Genomic DNA, 13,482 nt, shown 5'->3' with positions numbered 1-13,482 from the left:
ACAATGCCTGATCTACAGTTGGGACAATGGCATACATAATAGTATCATCTGCATACAGATTAATATTACAAGTTAACAGATAGACCAATATTATTTATATAAATAGTAAAGACAGGTCCCAAAACCGACACCTGTACTGCACACCTTTCATAATATCCAGGACACTAGACAACACCATCAGAAATTACACATTGTGTCCTGTCTGACAGATAATTCTCAAACCACTTGCGAGAAGCCTCATCCAAGCCTACTTCAGCCAACCTTTGAATGTGATGGCCAATAGTGTCGAAGGCTTTGGAAAGGTCTATAAATAAGGCAACACGATGGTTTTTATGAGCTAAGCAATTTAATATATCTAAAACAAGAGTAGCAGCTGAACCGGCGCTATGTCAAGGTCTAAAACTGTGTTGCTGCACATTAAGAATAGAGTGAGATGTTAAAGTTCTTAGCTGAGTTGGCCAGCGATTCTAAAACGTTTGAAAGACAAGATCATTTGGAAATTGGACTGTAGTTATCTAAGTCAGGAGAATCTCCTCCTTTATGTAAGGGAAGGACATGTGCCACTTTCCAGATTGTATGGATAACACAACAGACAATTGTCAAGTAAAAAATATAGGTCACTGGTTCTGCAATAAGTGGGGCAGAGAGCTGCAGTAAGAAGTGATCAAGTGAATCATCCCTTACGGCTTTTTTAAACATCAATCTTTAGTAAACCACTAAGTACATTGTTGAAATGAAAATAAAGTTGGTGAGTCTGAGTTTTGTTTAAAAGATTGGACCACTTTCCAGAAGTTGGCTGGATTACCACCACTCTCCTATACACAATTCAAGAAATAAGTCTATTTAGATTTTCTAACAAGTGTTAGGTTCTAATTCTCAAAGTAAAACACTCACTCATTATGAAAGCTTGACCAAGTTTAATTCTTCCTTGTTATGGCTGCAATCCCGATATCGGGATACGTGTCATCAACAAACTCTGAATAGCATAGCACTACATACAATAAATATTACTATAAATATTCATATTCATGAAATCACAAGTGCAATATAGGAAAACACAGCTTAGCCTTTTGTTAATCCACCTGTCGTGTCAGTATTTGAAATTATGCTTTACAGCGAAAGAAATCCAAGCGTTTGTGTAAGTTTATCGATCGCACGATAAAACATTAAGTACACTTAGCATCAGGTAGCTAGGTCACGAAAATCAGAAAAGCAATCAAATTAATCGTTTACCTTTGATGATCTTCGGATGTTTTCACTTACGAGACTCACAGTTACACAACAAATGTTCCTTTTGTTCCATAAAGATTATTTTAAATCCCAAAAAACTGTTTGTTTGTCACGTTATGTTCAGAAATCCACAGGAAAGAGTGGTCACGACAACGCAGACAAATTCCAAATAGTTTCCATAATGTCCACAGAAACATGTCAAACGTTTTTTATAATCAATCCTTAGGTTGTTTTTGAAATATATAATCGATAATATATCAACCGCAAATGTCTTTCACAGTAAGAGAGGGAAAAGCAATACCTATTCAAACTCTGTTGCGCGAGCAAAACTCATTTGACCACTTGACGCAATGTTATCGTTCTGTCTAATTTTTCAAAATAAAAGCCTGAAACTATGTCTGAAGACTGTTGACACCTTGAGGAAGCAATAGGAAAAGGAATCTGGTTCATATCCCTTTAAATGGAGCAAAGGGAGGCTATGGAACATGGAGTTTTCAAAATAGAGGCCACTTCCTGTTTTGATTTTCCTCAGGGTTTTGCCTGCAATATCAGTTCTGTTATACTCACAGAAGATATTTTGACAGTTTTGGAAACTTTAGGGTGTTTTCTATCCAATACTAATGATATTATGCATATATTAGCAACTGAGACTGAGGAGCTGGCTGTTTACAATGGGCACCTTTTCATCCAAGCTACTCAATACTGCCCCTGCAGCCATAAAAAGTTAAGGGGATCTGACCTGACCTCAACCCTTCATTTGCCTAATCCACAGATGTCCATCTGTATCCCCTATAGCAATCCTGTGACTTCCTCCCGACCACCCAACACATTCCAAAGCCATCTGGCTCCTACAGATAACGATTAGCTTCTGATGTAAAAAAACGTCTCTATCACTCCTTAGATACGATACTTCTGAGTATAACAAGTTTAACACAGAATCTAACAGTCCCACGTTTTGAACATTTTAACTCCATACTGTTCAACATTACGTACACTTGAAAATTACTTCTAAATGGACAAACCATAATAATAAAACATGAACAAAAAATAAAACATGATTAACATTCACAGTTAGGCTAACAGCCTCTGTTCTAAATGCACACTGTCGTGTCTTTGGCTATGCTGGATTAAGTGATATGACATGCTATTCTATATAATAATTTATCCGTAATTAATATTACCTGATTGAGCTAATCATGTAAATGTAATTAACTAGAGAGTCGGGGCACCACAAATAATATTTATAGAGCTGTTATCTTCCGAATAAACTCTTAAAGACATAGTAATATTTTACATTTCATCCCATAACAAATAATTTCATATTCAAACATTTAAATTGAACAACAATTCCATGTGAATCCGATAACTCTGATGTGTAGACTTTCCACTGTAGAGTTTATGTCATCTTATCATTGATGAGAATGTCTCAGATGACAACCGAACTGACATCATATTCATTAAGTACCACCACATATGTTCAATTGGTCAGATTACCAGAATATAGTTCATTTCCCCCCACCTTCTGATGTTCCCAGAATCTCTATGTTAACCAAAGGGGTTTGCAAATGTAACATCAGTAGGGTAGAGAGAGGAAAAAAGGGGGGGGGGAAGAGGTATTTATGACTGTCAAACCTACCCCCAGGCCAACGTCATGACAACACCCTTATTTCCATCTCTCATCATACAACAGAATGCCATTCCAGCTGAATCTGTTGGCTTCCTCCCCGCCAGCTGGAGCTGCTGTTAGTTTCTCCACTTTCTCCTTCTGGTTCCCAAGAGAGTGATAGCATAACACTTGGAAAACAACAAAAAGACATGAAACATAACAGTATTAACAATGTGGTAAACTATGCATAATTGTATATGCATGAAAACCAAAGTCTGAGACCATGACAATTCCCACTCTCTTCACCTGATATGCCTCCAGGATACTTTTCTGTTGGATTCCACAAAAAGAAAGCCCTAAAAAGCCTCCTCGTGCTTTTACCCAGTCTTCCCCTTTCCGGCCACAGGTTCCGAGAGGTGTTCCCAAGCCATGTAATTTTCACTTTGTTCCCCCATCTCCTCCTTTGCCAGCTGATAGGCACGTCACCGGAAAGTGTGTATCACTAATCAACCCTACATCCTCTTGAGGTAACTCAACACTGTATATGCTTTCACATCAATGCCTTCAAAAATTTGTTTAGAGTACAATTACTCCAACATTTATCCTCTTTCATATGATGTATTAACCAATAAAGCAGATAACTCTAACCCAACTATGATGTTCAAAGTAGCTCCCAGACTCAACCCATCTGCATGTCTTACAGTGGAATCTAGTCTCTCTCTCTCTCTTTAGCTCTGCTTCCTCTGTCATCTGTTCTTCAAGCTCTCCCATTATGCAGCTGGAACCCACTTCACATGAGAACTATGCACTCACTGAGGGGAGACATGACGATATTTACCGCTGCAGGTGTTGTAAGGAGTACTGTGTGTGGACCAGACCAACACTGTCCCAACACCCCTGATATACACTCAATCTCCAGAATTCAGCCCGTGCCCTCAGTTATCTCTGGCTCCTCACGTGCTGCTTTCACCTGAGGATGTACACACTGCAACACATGGGTCATTTCCTGACAACAAAGACTCTCCTCTTATGGCAAGATCACTAATTTGTGACATTTGATTAACAGCCCCCCCTGTACTCCCATCGGTCTACCAGTAATCAGTTACCAAGCCATGTGGCACGAGTCTTCATAAACTGATATCCCAACAATGCTACTGAAGTAACCCCTGCTACTACTAACATGGCCCATGACTATAGCCTCCTTCAGTCCAGCATCACTACTCTAGACGGTTCTGACTTAGAATATGTGGACCACTACAAATACCTAGGTGTCTGGTTAACTGTAAACTGTCCTTCCAGACTCACATTAACTTTTTAGTGATAGGGGGCAGTATTTGGAAGTTTTGATGACTGAGGTGCCCAAAGTAAACTACCTGTTACTCAGGCCCAGAAGCTAGGATATGCATATGTAGTCATAGTAGTAGTATTGGATAGAAAACACTCTAAAGTTTCTAAAACTCTTAAAATAATGTATGTGACTATAACATAACTGATTTGGTAGGCGAAACCCTGAGGGAAATCCTTTCCATTAAATGTTTTTTTTAGGTCATTGGACTTTCCAATGCTTTTCTATGGGAAAACCTAATTATTAGGACCCAGATTGCATTTACTATGGCTTCCACTAGATGTCAACAGACTCTTTTTTTTTAAATTATGAAGAAGTATTTGTATTCTTTCTAAGTGTCACTCAAAAGGACTGTAGTCTTTTGGTGCACGTAAATGAGTGCACACTCCTCGTTGTTTTCTCGGGTATTGACCAGTTTATTCCGTCTTAAATTTTATAGATTATTTACATATTAAGATACCTGAGGTTGGATTAGAAACATTGTTTGAAATATTTGGGCCAAGTTTACAGGATACCTTTTACATTCCTTTGTAGGCATGTTGGGCGAGTTGGAATAGGTGTATTTCTGAATCAAACGTGCCAAATATACGGACATTTTTGGGATATAAAGAAGGACTTTATCGAACAAAAGGACCATTCATTGTGAAACTGGGACCTTTGGGATTGCAAAAAGATGAAGATTTTCAAGGGTAAGCAATTTATTTAATCGCTATTTCTGACATACGTGATGAATCTGCTTGGTTGGAAAATGTTTGTGACTCTCTCCGGTGAAGGCACGCACTTGGTTATGTATCTCCGGTATTGAATATACTATTTTCCGTCTTAAATTTTATGGTTAATTTACATATTAGGGTACCTGAAGATTGATTAGGAACAGTGTTTGTCATGTTTGGGCCAAGTGTATTAGTAATGTTTAGGATTCATTTTGAACGAGGGGAAACAAGTAGATTATTGAATGAAGCATGCCAAATAAACTTACTTTTTTGGAATATAAAGAAGGACTTTATTGAATAAAATGACTATTTGTTATGTAACAGGGACCCTTGAGATTGCAACCAGATGAAGGTCCTCAAAGGTAAGGGATTTATTTTATCGCTATTTCTGACTTTCGCGATGCATCTGCTTGGTTGGAAAATGTTTTTAATGCTTTTCCTTAGATAATCGCATGGTATGCTTTCGCTGTAAAGCCTTTTTGAAATCTGACTGGATCAACAAGTTAAGCTTATAAATGATGTAAGACACTTGTATCTTCATGAATGTTTAATATTTCGAATTTAGTATTTTTGAATTTCGTGCTCTGTAATTTCACCGGATGTTGTCGAGGTGGGTCGCTAGCGGCACGTCTATTCCTAAAATTAAGCATCTCCAATCCAAAATTAAATCTAAAATCGGCTTCCTATTTAGCAACAAAGCATCCTTCACTCATGCTGCCAAACATAGCCTCATAAAACTGACCATCCTACTGATCCTGGATTTCAGCGATGTCATTTACAAAATAACCTCTACTCAACAAACTGGATGCAGTCTATCACAGTGCCATCCGTTTTCTTACCAAAGCCCCATATACGACCGACCACTGCGACCTGTACGGTCTCGTTGGCTGGCCCTCACTTCATACTCGTCACCCAACCCACTGGCTCCAGGTCATCTACAAGTCTTTGCTAGGTAAAGCCCCACCTTACCTCAGCTCACTGGTCACCATAGCAGCACCCACCCGTAGCACACGCTCCAGCAGGTATATTTCACTGGTCACCCCCAAAGCCAATTCCTTGTATGGCTGCCTTTCCTTCCAATTCTCTGCTGCCAATGACTGGAACGAACTGCCAAAATCACTGAAGCTGGAGACTCATATCTCCCTCTCTAACTTTAAGCACCAGCTGTCAGAGCCGCTCACAGATCAATGCACCTGTACATAGCCCATCTGTAAATAGCACATCCAATCTTTCTCAGCCCCATATGGTATTTATTTATTTATTTACTCCTTTGCACCCCAGTATCTCTACTTGCACATTCATCTTTTGCACATCTATCACTCCAGTGTTTAATTGCTATATTGTAATTACTTCACCACCATGGCCTATTTATTGCCTTACCTCCCTTATCTTACATCATTTGCACACACTGTAATATACTTTTTCCACTGTATTATTGACTGTATGTTTGTTTATTCCATGTGTACCTCTGTGTTGTTGTATGTGTCAAACCGCTTTGCTTTATCTTGGCCAGGTCGCAGTTGTAAATGAGAACTTGTTCTCAACTTGCCTACCTGGTGAAATCAAGGTGAAATAGAAAATAAAATAAAAAACAATTACGGTCCCTACAGCGACTGCTTGAGAATAACTACTGCATGTAATCTCTCAAGCGTTTTCCGGCTGTTAAAGATATTGAATGAGTTGGAAGAATATCCAACCTAACAAAACCCTGAGTCACAGGTTTCTTGAAAGTTTACCAAGGTGTCTGAAATGCCACCACTATCTCTTCTACTCTCACCATGATCTGGGTATATGTAATGTTCAATTTATCTTCATAATAGTCCCTATTACGCATAGTTAGCTGTCCTCCCTCTCCTATGAGCCATCTCCTATAACAATTTTATATAGTCTCTGGGAATGATACCCCTCTACCACCGCGACCTTATTTTATGAGCCACCACAAATCTCCACTGCAGGCATGTTCCATCCTACTTAACAGCCCTATGTAAACATTCTGTCTCAAACACCTCACCTCTTGCTACAGATACATTTGCACATATATCATTCCATCTAACCCATAACACACTAGTCACTACTCCTAACGCACTTCTACAGTTATAAACATACAAAAACATTCTCAAATCAATTAGTCAACATACATCAGTCCCTCCTCTGGAACAATGATCACTCTTATGTTCCACGAAACCTAAAAACATATTGACTTGAACAGGAAAGAGAGAAAAATACATGTTTAATAACTTCACACCACATTTTATGTGACTAAAATTGGGGAAAGAACCGTCCACCCGTTACATTCTATGCCCAGGTTATGCTGGTCTCCATGCCCTCTCCTTCATTTTCATCCTTGGGTGTTATTGCGAAACTATGAGCCTTGTATGCAATTAATTGTACCGTATCAGCCCGCCATCTCTATTTATCGATGCGATTTAACATTACAATTCTGATGACATGGTAAAACAAAAGAGAACAAAAAAACCTTCATGGTTGACCCAAGCTATCATCCAGTGAGTTCTCTAACAACCACCCGTATCAGGATACTCAGATAAGGTTTCTAGAGCCTCCCTAGGCCTCATCAATTTGAGCAGCGCCCCCACCCCTCACCGTTCGCAACTATCTTTCGCTGTATCTGAATCATAACCTAAACATTTTATAAATGATCCAACCCAAATTTAGAATAACAGTCCTTAGTGCTTCCTTTGAATCTTCTCAACCTAGCACACATCATCGTGGTTAGAATGTACATTTATAAACGGGACCTTTTATTGCCAGTAATAACTCTTCTCATTATACAGTCCCCCTTTGTCCCTGTTTTCCTTTCACGAGTGGCCTGGTAATGAAAGACCGGTATCTCAATGCATTCTTGGTCCAAATTGTTTGCAGTGTGTGTAGACCTTTCTCAATACCATAACCCCCCCTCCTCTCGGCACTTCCTCCTTACCAACATATGTGACTCGTTCCTGTCTCATTTGATGGTCCTCGATAATGTCCCGATTTCAATATCCAAATAGATACATCTGTTTCTCCCACGTACACGAGTCTCTCACCTGAGCCATTATCTCTCTCCACGCATAGTCTCAGGACTCTGGCTTTCCTGCCGCCTGTACCCAGGTTAATGACTCGGACTCAGATAGAAGTGTTAAAAGTCACTGTCGCATTTAGCACCTTAGTCGCTCTTTCTTCAGCCGGTTAGGGTGGGTTTTGAGGTTCACACACACTGTTTGTGGTCAAATTATTCCTACCATGCATTAAGACACGATCTGACGCCACCTTCCATAATAACCTCAAAAAGGACAGATCAGATCAACAGTTTAGTTCAATTAATTTCTGTTTCAGGAAATCCAGACAAGCATTGACTATTTGAAAAATTATTACATGAACCTTTTCTTACGAACATTATCTCTACAACAAATGTCAAAGAGCATAACAACATACTGTTACTGCTAAAAAAAAACATTTTCAAAATTAGTTCATACTCCCTTATTTTACTGGCGACCTCTCGGAAGAGTTACCAGATCAGGAAGTTAGCACCCTAACCCATCCGGAAATCCCACACCCCATAAATCCCAATCTGGTGAAATTTGTATCAAAAAGAAAAGAAGAGGAAATCAGCAATACACATATCACAATCTATTTGGAGTAACTGTCATCCATATTTAACATGTATTTTTCCTTCTATATGCAGACTGAACAATGTACATTTGAAAATGTACCCAAACACCAGGGAATTGGTCATTTTTCCTTCAAACACGATTCACATCGTGATTCAAAAACAACATGTTAATTCAAAAATAAACACATTCGAATAACCAATCAACTTATCTCATAAAGCAATGGTAAAATAGAACAGAAACTGGTGTTTCTCATTCATTTTATAATTAAAACCCACCTGTTTCTATAATTTCTAGTGAGAGAACAGGCCTCACCAAAAAGTCAGGATACAGGGCATTCGACACCATTAAATATTTCCTCCCTTTTCTTTCCCTGTCCTTCAGAAACCATTTCAAAACCTCCCAAACTTTAAAGGTTTGTTTCAATCCACCAACCTTTATGCATCTTTTTTTTAGCATGTACTGTAACCGATAATTTCAATTTGTTACCTCTAGAATCCATTCCCCTGGCATTTCGCCTAGATTCTTCAACCCAAAATACATTTTCCTGTGACAATTTCTCATCATAAGGAATCCGCGATATTTGATCCCTGGCCTCTACTAAAAAGTTAGGTAAGACGTGATCTCATACGTCTTCCTTCACATCGAAACTGTAGTCTCTATGAACCACTATCGATCGAACAGAAACACGCAAACACTTGCATAGCGGCATTCCCTCCAAATACAGCAGGCTCCATATCTACTTACACTCATTCTTCCATGTACTCACGTACCCAGTCTTTTTGTAGCTAAGTACCTCTATTAATTCCCCATATTCGAGCTGAATTTGTAGAATGCTTGTGTACTTCTTTCAGTGACTCCATGGCTTTATTAAAACCCTCTAGCTCCGCTTGGAGAATCGGGCCATCTGTCGCTATATGAATAGTTATTATTCCCAAACCTCTCCCAACTGTGTCTAGGGTGTTTTAGATTTCTCACTCCTGTCTATTATACACACCTTCTATTAACTATTTTCCAAGGTAGCGCTACCCACTTCCCTGGATAATAATGAATTGATCACGGCACTTATCTCTTGAAGCTAGGGGGCAATATTTTATGTAAACAGCCTATTTCTCAGGACCAGATGCTAGAATATGCATATAATTGACAGATTAGGATAGAAAACACTCTAGTTTCCAAAACTGTCAAAATATTGTCTGTGAGTATAACAGAACTGATATTGCACGCAAAACCATGAGGAAAATCAAACCAGGAAGTGGCTTCTATTTTGAAAACTCCATGTTCCATAGCCTCCCATTGCTCCATTTAAAGGGATATCAACCAGATTCCTTTTCCTATCGCTTCCTCAGGGTGTCAGTCTTCAGACATAGTTTCAGGCTTTGATTTTGAAAAATGAGCCAGAACGATAACATCGTCATCAACAACCGCTGAATTGCATAGCGCCACATTCAAATAATATTACTAAAAATATTTATATTCATGAAATCACAAGTGCCATATTGCAAAACACAGCTTAGTATTTTGTTAATCCACCTGTCGTCTCAGATTTTGAAAATATGCTTTACAGCGAAAGCAATCCAAGCGTTTGTGTAAGTATAGCGATCGCCCGACAAAACATTATGTACACTTAGCATCAAGTAGCTTGGTCACAAAAATCAGAAAAGCAATCAAATTAATAGTTTACCTTTGATGATTTTCGGATATTTTCACTCACGAGACTCCCAGTTACACAATAAATGTTCCTTTTGTTCCATAAAGATTATTTTTATGTCCAAAATACCTCCGTTTGTTTGGCGCGTTATGTTCAGAAATCCACAGGAAAGAGCGGTCACGACAACGCAGACAAAAATTCCAAATAATATCCGTAATGTCCACAGAAATTATAATCAATCCTCAGGTTGTTTTTAAAATATATAACCGATAATATATCAACCGCAACTGTATTTTTCAGTAGGAGAGGGAATGGCAATGGCTGCTCAAACTCTGTTGCGCGAGCAAAACTCATGCGAACACCTGACGCGATGTTATCTTTCTGGCTCATTTTTCAAAATAAAAGCCTGAAACTATGTCTGAAGACTGTTGACACCTTGATTGTCCTCAGGTTGTCGCGTGCAATATCAGTTCTGTTATACTCACAGACAATATTTTGACAGTTTTGGAAACTTTACAGTGTTTTCTATCCAATACTAATAATAATATGCATATATTAGTAACTGAGACTGAGGAGCTGGCCGTTTACTCTGGGCACCTTTTCATCCAAGCTACTCAATACTGCCCCTGCAGCCATAACATCATAACATCTCTTATGCAGGCAGGAGAATGGTCACTGAACTCATTAGCAAATATCTCATTGGTTTGTTAGACTAATATCTAAAATAGTAGATTTTTCAGGGTGTTTAAAGTTGGGACTAGCTGGTTTAGTTATCAACTGAGTTAGATTTAGCTTAGTACAAATATCGTTCAGGCTATCAGATAGGGGCATCAACCAATCCAAATTAAGATCACCCACTATTAATAATTCTGTTTAGCATAGTCAAGTGCAGCATCCAGATGTTGCACTTGATGAATTTATAAAATTGCTTATTTCAATTATTGATCAACATGCACCTGTTAAGAAACTTACTGTTAAAAATGTTAAGGCTGGGCCTGCGGAGTGGTTCAGCGGTCTAAGGCACTGTGTCACAGCTGGCCAGTGACTGGGAGACCCATGAGGTGACACAGAATTGGCCCAGCGTCTTCTGGGTTAGGGGAGGGTTTGGCCAGCCAGGACATCCTTGTCCCACCGCGCTCTAATGACTCCTTGTGGTGGGCCGGGCACCTGCAAACTGACTTTGGTCGCCAGTTGTATGGTGCTACCTCCAACATGTTGGTGCGGCTGGCTTCCAGGTTAAGCAAGCAGTATGTCAAGAAGAAGGGTTGTGTTTCGGAGGATGCACGGCTCTTGACCTGTGCCTCTCTCGAGTCCGTACAGGAGTTTCAGCATTGGGACAAGACTGTAACTACCAATTGGAATCACGAAAAAGGGCAAAAACATTTTTTTAAAGGCTCCATGAATTGAGAAACTGTATGGTTGAAATAGATGGGGCAAAAGGAGAGACTAGTATGTCTGGCTGCACATCTAAAGTCAACAAAAAGAAGAAACTGTATTATGAAGCCAAGATAAAAATAACTTTGGAGTACTTTAAATTCAATTATGGGCAGAAAGACATTAAAACATTAATGTCCATCTTTCATCGAATCAGAAGGCTGATTCATCACAGAACTATTTGATATTGCCAATTATTTGAATGATTATTTCTGGGGCAAAGTCGGCAAACTTAGGCAGGAAATACCAACAACTGTCACACCCTGATCTGTTTCACCTGTCTTTGTGCTTGTCTCCACCCCCCTCAAGTTGTGGCCAATCTTCCCCATTATCCCCAGTGTATACCTGTGTTCTCTGTTTGTCTGTTGCCAGTTCATTTTTGTTTCGTGAAACCTACCAGTGTGTTTCCCCTTGATCCGGTCGATTCTAGTTCCTGTTTTCTAGTTTTTCCCGGTTTTGACCATTCTGCCTGCCCTGCCCTGACCCTGCCTGCCATTCTGTATCCTGCCACATCACACTGGATTACTGATCCCTGCTTACACCTGACCTGTCGTTTTACCTGGCCCTGTACTAGTAATGAACTTTTATTACTTCCGACACTGTCTGCATCTGGGTCTTACTTGAAAGGTGATAACAACGAACTGTGAGCCATCGTAGTCATGCATAAAAAAACTAATAATGAAATAAAAGCATTGTAAGTTAGAATTTTGTAAAGTTAACTTCTTGTGACTCTCAAACCTGGATCCGGGACCGTAATCATCGCCTCAAACTAATTAGCAGCGACATAAATCTTCCTAGAAAATTTTCCTATTCATGAAAATCACAAACTAAATATATTGAGACACAGCTTAGCCTTTTATTAATCACACTGTCATCTCAGAATTTCAAAATATGCTTTACAGCCAATGCTAGACAAGCATTTCTGTAAGTTTATCATGGCATAATGCTATGCTAGGCTCTGCTGGCAGAAAATGATGTCATGGCTTTAGAAGCCTAATTGACATCATTTGAGTCAATTGGAGGAGTACCTATGGATGTATTTCAAGGCCTACCTTCAAACTCAGTGCCTCAGAAATCAGCCAAGAAAAGAAATGTGGACCTCCACAAGTCTGGTTCATCCTTGGGAGCAATTTCCAAACGCCTGAAGGTACCACATCCATCTGTATAAACAATAGTACACAAGTATAATCACCATGGGACCACGCAGCCGTCATACCGCTCAGGAAGGTTACGTGTTCCGTTTCCTAGAGATGAACGTACTTTGGTGTGAAAAGTGCAAATAAATCCCAGAACAACAGCAAAGGATCTTGTGAAGATGCTGGAGGACACAGGCACAAAAGTATCTATTTCCACAGTAAAGCGAGTCCTATATCGACATAACCTGAAAGGCCACTCAGCAAGGAAGAAGCCACTGCTCAAAAACCTCCATAAAAAACAGACTACGGTTTGCAACTGCACATGGGGACAAAGACCATACTTTTGGGAGAAATGTCCTCTGGTCTGATGAAAAATATATAAAACTGTTTGGTCATAATGACCATTGTTATGTTTGGAGGAAAAAGGGGGATGCTTGCAAGCCGAAGAACACCATCCCAACCGTGAAGCACGGGGGTGGCAGCATCATGTTGTGGGGGTGCTTTGCTGCTGGAGGGGCTGGTGCACTTCACAAAATAGATGACATCATGAGGCAGGAAAATGATGTGGATATATTGAAACAACATCTCAAGACATCAGTCAGGAAGTTAAAGCTTGGTCGTAAATGGGTCTTCCAAATGGACAATGACCCCAAGCATACCTCCAAAGTTGTGGCAAAATGGCTTAAGGACAACAAAGTCAATGTATTGGAGTGGCCATCACAAAGCCCTGTCCTCAATCGTATAAAGTATTTGTGGGGC

This window comes from Oncorhynchus tshawytscha, linkage group LG16 (assembly GCF_018296145.1).
Source record: "Oncorhynchus tshawytscha isolate Ot180627B linkage group LG16, Otsh_v2.0, whole genome shotgun sequence".
NCBI classification, from domain to species: Eukaryota; Metazoa; Chordata; class Actinopteri; order Salmoniformes; family Salmonidae; genus Oncorhynchus; species Oncorhynchus tshawytscha.
This window is presented reverse-complemented; position numbering follows the sequence as displayed.